Consider the following 13,917-nt stretch of genomic DNA (forward strand, 5'->3'; position numbering starts at 1 on the left):
GATCATGACATCCCCGCCCCCGGAGATTCGATCAGGCGCACACATTCCAAAGAGATCGGCAGAACACTCAGCTGCGTGATAGCCCCCTCCCAATCATATGAGGGGAAAGGGTCTCTACTGTTGTCATGTGTTGGGATGGGCTGGAACCGGGTGGTGTCGGGGATATCGTTCTGATGTCATTCTCATGCTCTACAATGTCCCTGTTGTAATAAAGGACGTTCACATGTCTTAAACCAGTGTATAAAAGACCAGGTCTCAGAGAGGTTGAGAGAGCACCTCGAGACGATACCTTGTTGTCCGATCTGACGTGTTCCACTCCGACGGAATAAAACTTGTTTCCTGTCTTCCAGTCTCCAGCGCCTGCCTCTTTATTGAATAACTTCGTATGGTATTAGAGGCGTTCCACGCCGGGCAAATTTAACTTAGGAAGCAACTACTGAAATCGCCTGACCATTGTAAATTGATCTTTATCAATTGGCGTCCCAAACGCGGGGCCCATCAGCGACAAGTGGATCCAGTGGGAGAGGTCCCGACGACAGAGTGAACGACTGCAACGATCGGAAGAGCTCCTGTCCGATAGACCCTCGTCTGACAGCCGATCATCTGAACTTCACTGATTCCGAGCAGACCTCTCCCGAGTGATCTACGGTCCTGACTGGGAACCACCAGGAGTGCCGCGATAGCAACAGAGAATAGAGGACGATCGGGCGCTGGAAGCGGAAGACGAGAAACTGTCCATGCGGTCCGGGTAAGGTCGTGACACACGACAAATTGCGAAATTGATTGATTGATTGATTGTTTGACAATACTAGTATTACCTATTGATTGCTTCTGGGAGATTCTCTATTTGCAAACAAACACAGAATCGCCATACTCTGTTTAGTCTTTGCAGATAGTGAAGGGTAGGCAACGCAAAACTTTAACACGTCGTGCCTATTTTTTTCTCCCCATTGATTGATTGATTGAATCGAGCATTGAATTGTTCGAAGTTGGTTCTCTTAAGGATCTTCTCTGTCTACAAACGGGGAAGAATAGGAATATTCTCTCTCCCTTTGCCGATAGTGAAGGGTAGGTAACGCAAAACTTTAACACGTCGTACCTATTCCACTCCTTCATTGATTGATTGTTTGCCCAAACATTGACTGTTTTGGGAATTGGTTCTTTCTGGAGGTATTCCCTGTTTGCAAATAGCGTAGAATAGAATATTCTGTCCAGTCTTTGCAAATAATGAAAAGATAGGTAGTGCAGGCTTTTGCCCCCCATTGTAATCCGTCATGCCTATCTTCTCCCCATTGGCTCATAGTTGGGTCAACCCGGACCGCTTATTAGAGATGAACCATCCAGCTCCACTGGAAGGCACCCCTAATAAGGACATGTTTACTAAACAAGGACTAGTCGCTATAGCTTATAGTAAGTTATGGCATAAATATACAAAAAGGGATCCTAAAAACCAGTGGCCACTGATAGGTTCTTTTGATGAAAATAAAATAAAAACACTAGAAGCAGCTGTAAAAATAAATAAGGTAACGCCCACTATGCTCGTTAGTATTGGCATGTGGCGCAAAGAAGCAGACCATCGCAGGAAAAGAGAGGAAGTAAAAACAGTGAAAGAATTACGAAAAGCAGCCCATCTGGCTGCAAAAGAACTAGATGAAGAAATAAGAAGAAGAGAGGAAGTTAAACAAACGCAAGAACCAGGACTGACAGGTCAATGCCCTGTCAGGACCACCTCTGCGCTCTACCCGGAGATTCCCTCCAAACAGCGGGCAAATGACGAGTTACTGCTCGGTCCTCCAATTATCTACATGCCTCCTCCATATGCTCCCTGCCAACCTCTAGCACAACACTCACCAGTTCAAAGTGCAGGCATGGGTGACCATAGCGCTAGTGCTCCGGCTCTTACGGCCTTCGCACCAACCGCGGTGGTAACAACAGCAGATGAGCATGAGACCAACAGGCATCCAACAGCTAGACCAAACAGGTTGAGCAAAGATGAGCGGGATGGAATCGACCAAATAGCAAAAACCCTGGTAGAACGAAAAGAGAGCGAAGAATATACGATGAATATGCACAACTCGCATGCCGGTAGTCACAGACGGCATTTTATTTTACGGTTCAGCTACCACACCCTGAACGCGTATGAGGATAGGTACCAGACTAAGGGTCCTGCTAAAGTGACGGCTCTATATAGAAGGGTTGATGTCGGAGATGGGGCTGAAAGCGATGTGACGGACCTCTTCATGGAAACGCTTGAGGTCTTCCGCCACCTCGCGGAACAAAAACCAGAAGTCAAGATCACAGTCCCTGAGACGATTGAGCCCTCACTAGAAGCAGCCAACACCATGATGCCTATCAGAGAAGCCGCCCCCTATTGGGTTCCCCCAAGAGGTCAGGGAACAAACGATGATATCAACCATGCAGATGCCAAAGGGAGGGTTGTGTACAACTGGGTTTACCAACCATGGTACCGGCAAGATATTTTAACTTTTAGACAAACCCTGCCCGATTTAAGAAAGAACCCTACAGCATTCTATACCGAATTAGGCACAGCCTTGGGCTCAACCATAATGACTCTAGCGGACATGGATTTGTTTTTCGGGTTGTGTCTGCCGGCTGATGTGTGGAAGCAAATCCGGAGAGCCGACCACACAGATCTGTTCGGACACACCTGGACAAAACTCGATGAACTAGATAGGCAGCGAGAGCCCGGAAAGAAACCTGTAAAAGACATATTGGAACTCCCCGACAAAATAGTGCAGAAGCTAAAAACGTTGATCCCAGAAAAGAAGGTAGACTGGTCGATAGTCACAGCCTGCCGCCAGAAACCTCAGGAGGACGTATCAGAATACTTCTCACGATTTGAAACAGTGTTCTCCGACTACAGTGGCCAAGACATGACCACTGCAACCGGACAACACCTATTCGTGCAGAACTACGTAAAGGGGCTATCGCAAGAGGTCTCCCAAAAGTTACAGACTAGCGAAAGTAGTTGGGGAGCCTCTAAACCTGCAGCTATCCTTCAGATGGCTCAGTATTACGAACACCAAAAGAACGAGAACGAAAGGGCAACTGAGAAAAAGAAAAAGGACCTAAAGGAACAAGTAATGATTGCACAACTACAGGGAGTGACCACAGGGAGGGAACGGTATAGGGGAAACTACCAGTCAAATGCCCCTAGGAATTCGACCCCTAGAGACCGCAACCCCACCCCTGGCGCTCCACGAACCGACCTTGATGAGAACCAATGTGCATTTTGTAAAGAATTTGGACATTGGAAGTCTCAGTGCCTAGCCCTTCGGGAACTGATTAAAAATAAAGAGACAAGGGACATGGCAAATGGCCCCAAAACCGGAGGGCAGGGACGAGGACAGACCCACGACACCACCAATGACCGATCTGGTAGACCAAACACATTTGACCGCCCCCGACAGAATCAGTGCCAACAGTCCGATGACTACAATAATCACGACTCTGCATAGGACTGCCAGGGGCAAGGGAGGGATCCAGTCGAGCTCTGTGTTGACCAGCAAGGTCCTTATGTCACTGCTAAGGTCCTGGGTACAAAGTCTCCATTTTTGGTAGACACTGGAGCGACACGTAGTGTGTTATCAAAACGACTGATTCCAAGGGCACCCTTGTCTGGCTCACACATTACCTCGATAGGTTTCGATGGGACGCCCTCCACTAATCCCCTGTCTGTACCTATCTCCTTTGACCTAGGAAACAATCCCACTGACACGACGTTTCTGCTCTCCTCCAACTCCCCTGACGCTATTATGGGTATTGATTTACTGAAACATTTCCGAGCTACTATTGGGTGTTCCCCGGAAGGAGTCCGAGTTATCCTGTACGACAACCCGAACATGTCCGGACCCTACCCCGCACGACATATGTACACTTTAACAGATTCTGACCTATCCTTGCTCGATTCGCTACCCCTGCACCTATGGGCCAGAAACGACTCGGATGTAGGACGAATGATGATCGATCCTGTACACATAACTGTTCGACCAGATGCAATACTCCCGAAACTCCCACAGTATCGGATATCGCCCGAAGGCGAGAAGGCATTGGTAGCGATTATTCAGTCCTTGGTAAATGCAGGAGTGGTAGAGGAAGTGGTTAGTAATGTCTGCAATAGTCCTATCCTACCCATTGTTAAGAAGCAAGGTGAGGGGGATGAGAAAGCGTACCGCTTCATCATCGACCTGAGGGAAGTCAACAAAGTGGTGGTGCCACAGTACCCCGTAGTCTCAGACATCGCCACCATTCTGACCCTCATCCCATCCACTGCCACCACCTTCACCGTTATAGATCTTAAAAATGCATTTTTCTCTATCCCCATCCATCCAGACAGCCGTTATCTCTTCGGCTTCACTTTAAAAAACCGTTCATACCGATTTTGTAGAGCTCCCCAGGGCTACACTGAAAGTCCCAGCATTTACAGCCAGGCCCTAAAAAGGCAGCTGGACGCCGTCCAGCTACCAGATGGAGTGGTGTTGATCCAATATGTCGATGATATCCTTTTGGCGGCCGACACCACTCCACTTGCAATCACAGCCACTATCCAACTCTTGCACTTTCTCGCGGAGAATGGCCACAAAGTCTCCAAAAAGAAACTGCAGTTCTGTCAGTCCCAAGTAACATACCTAGGTCATCTCCTGTCCAAAGAAGGGAGAAAACTTACACCCGACCGAATCCAAACCATCCTAGACACCCCTATTCCAAAAACACAGAAGCAAGTCCGCTCATTAGTAGGCCTTACTTCTTTCTGCCGACAATGGCTACCAAATTTCAGTCTCATTATAAAACCCCTACTTTCCCTGTTGGCCAAAGATGTTCCGTTCCCACTCCCGTGGACCCCCGAATGCCAAGCATCCTTTAAGGAGTTGCGAGATGCCCTTTGCTCGGCACCCGTTCTAGGAACACCAGATTACTCCAAGCCCTTCTCCCTCTACACTCACGAAAGGGAGGGATGCGCATTGTCTGTTCTAACCCAGCCCATCGGCGCCAAACAGCGCCCTTGTGCCTACTTCTCTGCCACTCTTGATCCAGTCGCCAGAGCTCTACCTGCCTGCCTTCGAGCAGTAGCCGCTGCTGCTGTCTCTATCCGACAGAGTGAGGGAATTGTACTTTCGAACTCTCTCACAGTATTAGTACCCCACGCAGTTGACACGCTTTTGAACCAGACAAAGACTCAACACCTGACTAGTGCACGACTGACAGGATACGAATTGACTTTACTTGCGCCCCACATCACTCTGAAGAGATGCACGACATTGAATCCTGCTACACTGTTACCCTTGCCCGAAAATGACCCCGATGTGCCCCCTATACACGACTGCGTGACCCTCACGGACGAACAGACTAGGAGTAGAGTTGACCTCCGAGACATTGCTTTCACAGACCCTGACGGAGAACTATGGGTAGATGGCTCTTGCATCAAACTCCCAGATGGCACCACTTCTGCTTCCTATGCGGTAACGACTGCTCGAACAGTAGTTGAAACAGCTTGCATCCCACAACGATCCGCACAGGCAGAAGAACTAATTGCCCTCACACGAGCATGTATCATAGCAACAGGAACCACGGCAAACATTTACACGGACAGCCAGTACGCCTTCGGGGTAGTTCATCATTTTGGGATCCTTTGGAGGGAAAGGGGATTCCTGACGTCCCATGGTACACCCATCCTTTACGGAGATTTAGTCTCCGCCCTGATTGAAGCAGTCCTTCTCCCCACACGATTAGCAGTGATCAAATGTCAGGCACACAAGAAGGTGACAGATTTAGTTGGACAGGGAAACGCACTAGCCGACATCACTGCCCGAACCACAGCTGAGAATAGGGCCACGACACGCATGTATGTGACCAGGTCGCAAGCAGAAAAATGGACCGACGCTAGGGAAACGATCAGGGATATCCAATCGACCAGCACACCACACGAACTGACTGAGTGGGCACGGGTGGGTCTAAGGGACGATGAAGGCTGCTGGCGGACAAAGGACACAAACAAATGGTTGCTGCCTGATGCATACTTGATCCCCATACTGACAATGGCACATTCCCCTGCACACATAGGTTCTGCCCCCATGATTGAACTCATTTCCAAAGTCTGGCACAACGGCAAGATCCCCGACTCAGCCAAACGCCTAGTCCAACAGTGCCTTATCTGCTTACAACACAACCCCGGGAAAGGAACTGTGGTACCCCGGGGAGGGTTTGGGATCCCCGACCACCCCTTTGAGGTCCTCCAGATGGATTACATCCAATTAGAGAGGTGCCAAGGCTTGAAGTACGTATTAGTCATTGTATGTGCCTTCAGCAAATGGGTGGAAGCCTATCCGACCCGTGATAACACTGCCATGACTACTGCCAAAGTACTACTGAAGGAGTTTTTCCCTCGCTACGGCCTTTGTCGAATTTTATGGAGCGACAATGGCCCCCACTTCATAGCTGAAGTTATCCAACTTATCCTGAAGGGGTTGGGGGTCAAACAAAGGTTCCATGCGGTCTTCCACCCCCAATCCGCTGGCCTGGTTGAACGACACAACGCTACACTGAAACTGAAACTGTCAAAAATAGTGGCCACCACAGGGCTTAAGTGGCCAGATGCCCTTCCACTGGCATTGCTATCGATGCGCTCCACCCCCACTAAGCATCACTTGACCCCCTATGAGGTTGTGTTTGGACGGCCTATGAACCTCTAGACTGCCCCCAAACCAACCTCCATTCACGACGTCCCCGACGTTCTGCTGTCAGATTATTTGTACAAATTAACTAAGACATTGTCTGTCATTCATCAACAGGTGCAGCAGGCCATCCCCGATACTTCCAGGGGTCCCGGTCACGATATCCAACCGGGTGACTATATCTTGATCCGGAACTTTCAACAAACAAAGAGTCTGGAACCCCGGTGGACGGGCCCCTGGCAAGTACTAATCACCACTCGGACGGCTCTTCGAGTGGAGGGGAAGAATCACTGGCTGCACGCCCATCACTGCAAAAAGATTTCCTCGACCCTGGCCACGACAGACAACGTCAGCACCCAGGAAGAGCTCCTGAACAAAGACCGACCGTCACTGAACTGCTATCCTGATACCGAGGCACTTGAACTTGCAAAACACTCTGATCCCACTGTGCCATCTCGAGAAGGGTATTTCCTGCGTCGAAAGGAGGGAGCTTCGGCTAAGTAGGCCACTGACTAAGTTAAAAATCTCAGAACGGTGACCCAAAGCAACCAAGGGTTACCTGGAGAGAAGCTAAACTAAGTCTGTGGTTCTGCCCACTACCGAGCACCTTGAAGATGAAGATGATGGAAGCGGCAAATAAGAAGATGATGGAAGCGCCAGATAAGAAGACGTCGGAAGCAACAGGAAATACCCACTACAGGAACCCAAAAACTGACAATTTGCACAAATCAAAGACAATCGCTTTCTTCATTATCTCCCTGTTCTGCCTCCTCCTCATGACCTCCTTCTGGATCCTGGAGGAAAGCACACCCGCTCACCAGATGTTGCCAACAACTGTCCAGCCAACCACCGTGAAAGAGCACCACCTGATCACCCTTTCACCTCAGCTTCGAGAAAGGCGTAGGGAATTCTGGAACAATTCCTTTGTACAACTGTTGCACCAGCACAACCTTGCTGCAAATGCCACAAACTGCTGGATCTGTGGGTTGCTCCCACATGCTACCGGACACTCCATCCCCTTCATCCCTTCTCCTTTCTCAGTTCACGGCTCCTGCCTCGCCTGGTTGATCCTCATGCAGGAAAGCCACAAGGACAACGCCACTTCTGGTCAGACAGTGTCACACTTCTACTATGGGTTCTGGCTGAACGAAACAGGAAAACCCTTTTGTCCTGCAATTTCAGCTTCAACCTTCCTTACGAACATTCCTGCCAAAGAAAGGGTCGAAATGCAGGTGCTCCACAATCCAGCCAGATCCACCTTCTCCCACCTGCGGAAACAAACGGCTGCCACCCTGACTGCGGCCCTGTCTGTCATCAATGTCACAGGACTCGTATGCCTCGAAGGACAAGGAACGCAGCTGGTGGGTCACAGTTCTTGCCGCATCACCAAAACATTGGCCTCAGCTGACCCCCTCCTTTGTTGCCTCCCCGAATATGTACTTTGTTTGTGGCACCAAAGCCTACACGTGGCTCCCAAAAGGCTGGAAGGGTACTTGCTACATCGCCTTCATTCTTCCTCCCACGTATGTGGCTCCAGCCAACCACCACCGGCAAAAGCGCGCTGGAGATGTTGAACAAGCCGACTCCACCGGAGCACAGTTCCTGGATGCAGCAAAGGGACTTGTTCCTCTGTGGGGACCAATGGCCAATAGCCGCGCAATCCGACACCTAACTCAGGCATTAGAAACAACCATTAACATCACCGCTGGCGTCCTCGCCAACAACACGGCTGAGCTTCAGGCAGTCCGCCTGGTGGCTCTTCAAAACCGTCTTGTTCTAGATGTGGTTCTGGCCGACCGTGGAGGTGCATGCCGCATCATCGGCTCCAGCTGTTGCACCTACGTGCCAGATAACTCACCTTCAGTCTACAAAGCAATCGAACACCTCCACAGACTGTCCTCGGAGGTTCACCAGGAACAGGAAGAATGGTCGCTTGGAGGCTGGTTCTGGGACACTTTAAAGAACTGGGGATGGAGAGTGTTAACGTTTTTATTGATACCAATCATGATACTATGTGGGTGTTGCTTAGGTATTCAATGTTTACCATCTTTATGTGCACTCATTTCCAACTGTATGTGCCCGAAGACTTTGAACTTTAAACCTGAGCACATGAGCCCCCTATACGAGGTAGAGGTGCGTGGTCTCATGGGGATTGATCCGAACTGACAAGCTGGCGAGACATGTTAAAGGGAGGACTGTGGAAATTTAGTTCGTGTACTGAACATTATCTACGCCATCTTGCAGACTCACGTATGAGAATACACGACAGCCATTTTAGGTACCATGGTCTCCCTGTTCACGATCGCCTGTCAGCACATTTCCCTGACCATGCAAGCCTTCCCCGCGCACCCTGGCTGCCCCCGCGCTCACATGCGCAAGCCATGAAACCCCCCATGACTCTGTCTCAGGGAATCACACCCCGTGCCTGACCAACACCTCCTTCCCGTCCATGAATACCCCTCTGTGGATAAACCCTTCCACCACGCTCGATTGTCCACACCAGTCCTTTCCGTCCATGAATACCCCTCCTTTGATGTCCCCTTCCTCTGAGCCTGAACGTCAGCACTGACTGTTGGTCATCCTTTAGCCCGAAGATACAGTTTATTGCCCATTACCGTACGCCCTCGCCTCTCCTGAAAGAGGCCACTATTGATCATGACATCCCCGCCCCCGGAGATTCGATCAGGCGCACACATTCCAAAGAGATCGGCAGAACACTCAGCTGCGTGATAGCCCCCTCCCAATCATATGAGGGGAAAGGGTCTCTACTGTTGTCATGTGTTGGGATGGGCTGGAACCGGGGGGTGTCGGGGATATCGTTCTGATGTCATTCTCATGCTCTACAATGTCCCTGTTGTAATAAAGGACGTTCACATGTCTTAAACCAGTGTATAAAAGACCAGGTCTCAGAGAGGTTGAGAGAGCACCTCGAGACGATACCTTGTTGTCCGATCTGACGTGTTCCACTCCGACGGAATAAAACTTGTTTCCTGTCTTCCAGTCTCCAGCGCCTGCCTCTTTATTGAATAACTTCGTATGGTATTAGAGGCGTTCCACGCCGGGCAAATTTAACTTAGGAAGCAACTACTGAAATCGCCTGACCATTGTAAATTGATCTTTATCACCCACACCACATCATCAACCTCGGAAACCAAAGGATTGGCCAGGAACTCATCACCCTACTCAACACCTCTATCACCACTGCAACATTTCCCGACACCTGGAATCGCAACGAAGCCAGACAGCTACTCAAAAAAAAACGCCGACCCCAACAAACTTAAAAACTACCGGCCAACCTCCCTGCTCCTATTCCTAGCGAAGGTGCTAAAAACGATCATAAACAATCAACTCATGGCACATCTCGAGCAGAACCAGCTGCTCAACGCCTCCCAATCCGGCTTCTGCAGAAATGACAAACCAAAGCTGCCCTGATCGCAGCCACCAATGACATTCGAAACCCTCCTCAACCATGGAGAAACAGCAGCTTTGATCGTCCTCGACCTCTTAGTAGCCTTCGCCAATGTATCCCAGCACACATTGGCCAAAAGACTCCATCGCATCGTCATCCAAGGGGACGACTCATGGATCACCTCCCAGAGGATCCACTTCCCATCTTTCACCTCTGAACACAAGGAGATCACCCGCGGTGTGCCCAGGTATCATCCCTCAGCTCCACACTTTTCAATGCATATATGACCCCACTGGCCAACATCGGAGGTCCCATGGTCTCAACATAATTTCCTACACTCACGACACCCAACTCATCCTCTCACTCACTGACAAATTCACTACCACCAGAACCAACTTCCACAGATGCATGACAAATGTTGCCAACTGGATGAAGAGCAACTGCCTGAAGCTGAACACAGACAAGACGGAGGGTCTGATCTTTGGAAATGGCAGCAACGCACCGAACGACTCCTGATGGCCATCAGACCTAGGACCCGCACCCACTCCCTCCAACCACGCCAGAAATCTCGAAATCATCATTGACAACAAGTTCACCATGAAATCACTGATCAATGCTGTTTCCTCTGCCTGTTTCCTCACTCTTCGAATGCTACATAAGATTTTCAAGCGGCTACCCCTACACACGAGACACACTGTGACACAATCCCTCATCACCAGCCGGCTGGACTACGGCAATGCCCTCTAAGTAGGAATTGCTGCACACTTTCTACAGAGACTTCAGACCATACAGAACGCTGCAGCCAGACTCATCCTTGGACTTCTTTGACAACCCCACATCACACGCCACTTTAGGAAACTCCACTGACTCCCTGTACAGAAGAGATGCCAATTCAAGCTGCTGACCCACACACAGAAGGTTCTACACAACAAATACCTACTTACATTAACCCTCACCTAAACTTCACGAACTATTGAGAAGACTACCCCCCACCTCCCTTTTGCTTGCCCATACGCCCTGCCTCTACCGAAGCAGAAGTGGAGGATGCTCCTTCTCCCACATTGCAGCAAAGACCTGGAACAACCTCCCCACGCACCTCCGGACCATCAACTCACTTCCGGAATTCCGAATGGCCCTCAAGACCTGGCTGTTCGAATAAGTCTCCGGGGTCTGCAAGCACCTGGATACCCTATCAGGTGATTAGCCATGTTTATAAATCCTGATTGATTGATGACACATGGTAAAAATGGTGAACAGCAAAATATGAACACAAAGGCTGCTCTTGAATGGAATTTTTGAACATTCTGCACAGATCATTAACTCTGCCAGGACTCATTTCGACTTGGTTTACGTAACTTATTTTGAGGAATGGCTCAAGCATGTAATAGGAAGGGTCAAGCCTAAAGTTAAACAACATCAATGGCTATGAAAATTTGATCTGACTCTCTGGCGGCCCACAGCCTTGTGAAAAGGTGAAGCACCGAGGCTGGCATTTCACAGTACCTGTTTCACGCACTTTCAAAACTTCTTCAAAGAGATTGCAACCTTTGTTTTTCTGCAGCATAGATGCTTAGGCTGTGAGTGCACTGTTCCAAATAATATTGACCTACGATATAACAGCTTCTTCTCAGTCTGTGAAAAACTTGCCACTTTCAGCATGTTGATGTGTAGTATCATTTGGTGTGAATGGTGTCTGAACTCACAATTCATTCACTCATCCACTTATACATTCCCCTGAGTGAGTTAAGCACCCGCTCCAGAGATCTGTCTCTACCTTGCATGTCACTTATGCCTTAACTGTACATGTTCTCAAGCCGATGACAGCTTGTATTGGTCTTTCCTGCTGCATCTCTTCTGCTGGGAATTGAATATTGCATTTGTTATAATTATCAAAGTTGGAAGATTGCTTTGCTACTGCCATGTACCAACCCTGTGAGGAAGCAGAATGTGCACTGCTTGCTGTTGCTTAATTTGTAGGTGACCTGTGATAGGTACAGCTTGCACTGCTGCTACCCTACCTAAAGGAGGCATTCCTGCACCATTTAAAAAAAAAATGTTTTAGAGTTTTATATAGCGCAAACTAGACCCGAAGATATCGGGTATCAGAGCGCTTTACATAGCACCAGTTTCGATTCCATGAGGGCACATTCGTTTTTGTTATGCACAGGGATATTAAGTGATTTGCCCAGAATCACAGGATGTTGAGCGTTGTTGCTAAGACTCCAACCTGGTTCCCCAGCTTCAACGTCGACCGCACTAGCCGTAAGACTACATCCTCTCCCCATTTCTACCTTCGCTTTACCTGCTCAATGAAAAAGAGGTGTTTCCCCTGCAGAAAGAAGGTATCTCCACTACTTATGAATTAACAAATGATATATAGAATGCATTTGCGTAGCATGTACTATGAACAGTGGCTTATCCGCAACATTTGATGTGAGATGGCTGTAGTCCTGAGGAAGTTCACGTCCCTAAAGGGGCAATATTCGAGAGCCAAAACATGTTGACAGAAAAGAGAAGCTAGGTCTGTCACTCCTCCCTCTGTTTTTAATCTTATGGCAGGGACACACCAAAAACACAATTATTATAGCAGTCAGAGAATTTAATAAAGGAAGAACATAAATGTTGGGACATAGCTTAGCAAAACTAGGAAACCTATAACTGGGAGACTGTGGACCTCCGCTCCCACTCCCACCTGCTCCTCCCTCCCTCGCCCCTTCTTAATGGAGGCCACTGCGCGGCCGCGCATCTGGCGCGCCAAAGGCAAGCCCGTCTGCGCCCGTCCGTGCCTGGACCGCGCCCAGCACCAGAACCCCTGGCCCCCGCCGAAGCTAAGCTGCCCGACTGAAATACGACTCCGCCGCCCTCAACGCACTCAACACCGGACGACCACTCACCTGCTACCAAGCCACCCCGAAGCGCACCCATGGACCCTTCACCTGCCAAGCCTGCAAATTCACCTGCCTCCGTACCTGCACCCTACCCACCAAACACAGCAATGACAACAACAACCACCTCAAGTGCATCCTGCTCAAAACCCGCTCCGTCCACAAACACGCCGTCGAACTCTGGGAACTCCTCGACACAACAGCTCCAGACGTCTCCTTCCTCACGGAAACTTGGATGAACGCCTCCTCGGCCCCCGACATCGCCATAGCCATCCCGGACGGCTACAAAATCACCCGGAAGGACCGCGTCAACAAAATCAGAGGAGGAGTCGCCATCATCTACAGGAACACCATCAGTGTCACGACCAATGCCGAAGACACAGTCACCGCTGCCGAACACCTACACTTCCAGATCCACACCGACCCCCAGACCACCCTCAGAGGAACCCTCATCTACCGACCCCCGGGCCCACGAACACAATTCAGCGAGACCATCGCCGACTTCATCAGCCCGCACGCCCTAGCCTCTCCAGAGTACATCCTCATAGGGGACCTGATCTTCCACCTGGAGAAAAACAACGACAGCAACACCACCACCCTGCTCGACAACCTCGCCAACTTCGGACTCAAGCAACTGGTGGACACGCCCACCCACCTCGCCGGCCACACACTCGACCCCATCTTTTCCGCCAGCAACCATGTCTCCATCAGCCACTCCTCCGGACTACACTGGACCGACCACAGCTGCATCCACTTCACCTTCAAAAAGACCACCTCCCACCACCAGACACCACAGATCCCCCGCAGATGCTGGAGCAAAGTCACCACAGACCAACTGACCGCATCGCTGAGCCAGAACCCACCTGCCGACACCCCCGACACCAACAACGGAGCGCACAACCTCGCATAGTGGATCACCAACTGCGCCGAT

This window comes from Lissotriton helveticus, chromosome 11 (assembly GCF_964261635.1).
Source record: "Lissotriton helveticus chromosome 11, aLisHel1.1, whole genome shotgun sequence".
Lineage (NCBI taxonomy): Eukaryota > Metazoa > Chordata > Amphibia > Caudata > Salamandridae > Lissotriton > Lissotriton helveticus.